A 1,437-nucleotide genomic window follows, 5' to 3' on the forward strand; every position below is an offset into this window, starting at 1 on the left:
GCCCCAATGGGCGGGTATCTCAGCGGCTATAGGCTGGAGGAGCGGAAGGACCTCCCGCAACACAGGTGAATAACTGAGACACGAGAGCAGATGTGCCCTTTAAAACCAGATTTTAGTTGCTGGGTAGATGCCCATTTGAGCCCGGAGAGACAGTACCAATGGTGAAGTCCCAGGAGCTGGTGCAGGTCCTGGAATTATCTGGAAGACCTTCTACAGGTTGGCCTTGGCCCAGCCAGCAGGACTGACCCGTAAACTACGCTTGAAAATGGGTGGGGTCAAAATAGGCTCTGGAGACTGTTAGTTTTTACCAGACCAGATTTCTTGATAGAAACTTCTCCCAGAGTTATCTGTAAGACAGCTGGAACAGATTTACATCTTGGTGTCATAGCAAAAGGCTAAGGCTTTAGGTTAAAAGAGATGAACATTTCAGAAGACAGTTCAAGGAAAGTGAACAGATTCTCTCCTCTCATAGCCTTAGCTTTTGGGGACTATGCTTTAAGAAACGCAGTTTATGGTAATTATCGCTTGGGGTCAAATCAATAGGGTGAAATGGCAGCCTAAAAAATATTCCACATTCCAGAAATAAATCAAAAGGCAGGGTCTAGGTGGATACAGAATTGCTAAATGTGGAGGAGATGAGGGGAAGAACAATACTTTGCAGCCCATACAAAGTCACAAAGGGGAGAGAACTATTGAGACTCTGTGGAGCTGAAAGGAGGGTTCCCAGGAGTGAACTGATAGCAGGCATCCTACAGCTGAGACGACATACAAATATATTATGTCCATAGAGGCAAATCACAAAGCTTAATTCCCCACTAGTCCAACATGATCCAGAACCTATGAATTGTAGCATGAATTCTAATTGGTCTTAATAATAAAAACTCAGAGTCAGCTATCAGGGGGTGGAAGCTGAAGGATCAGAGAAAGCAGAGCAGCCAGTCACTAGAGTTCTTACCTCTACTAATGCTCAGATCAAAGGGGCGACCCTGTCCTCAGACTTCCTCGTCAGACTGCATCCTCAGACTGATGCCTCACACTGACTGCAGCCTCAGACTACAGGGCTCCTCAGACTACATTGAGCTCATCTGTAGAGGACCTATACCGACAAAAATACTTCTTACCAGGGTAGGGCGCGGGGGAGCTAAAGAAATATAACTAAAAAGTATAAAGATGCATTAAAAATAATAAGACAGGCCGAGCAATGGTGGTGCATGCTTTTAATCCCAGCACTCAGGAGGCAGAGGCAGAGGCAGGTAGATCTCTGTGAGTTCAAGGCCAGCCTGGTCTACAAGAGCTAGTTCCAGGATAGGCTCCAAAGCTACAGAGAAATCCTGTCTTGAAAAATCAATAATAATAATAATAATAATAATAATAATAATAATAATAATAATAATAATAACCCGGGCGGAGGTGGCACACGCCTTTAATCCAGCACTT

The sequence above is a fragment of the Microtus ochrogaster genome, linkage group LG4 (genome assembly GCF_000317375.1).
Source record: "Microtus ochrogaster isolate Prairie Vole_2 linkage group LG4, MicOch1.0, whole genome shotgun sequence".
Classification (NCBI taxonomy): Eukaryota; Metazoa; Chordata; class Mammalia; order Rodentia; family Cricetidae; genus Microtus; species Microtus ochrogaster.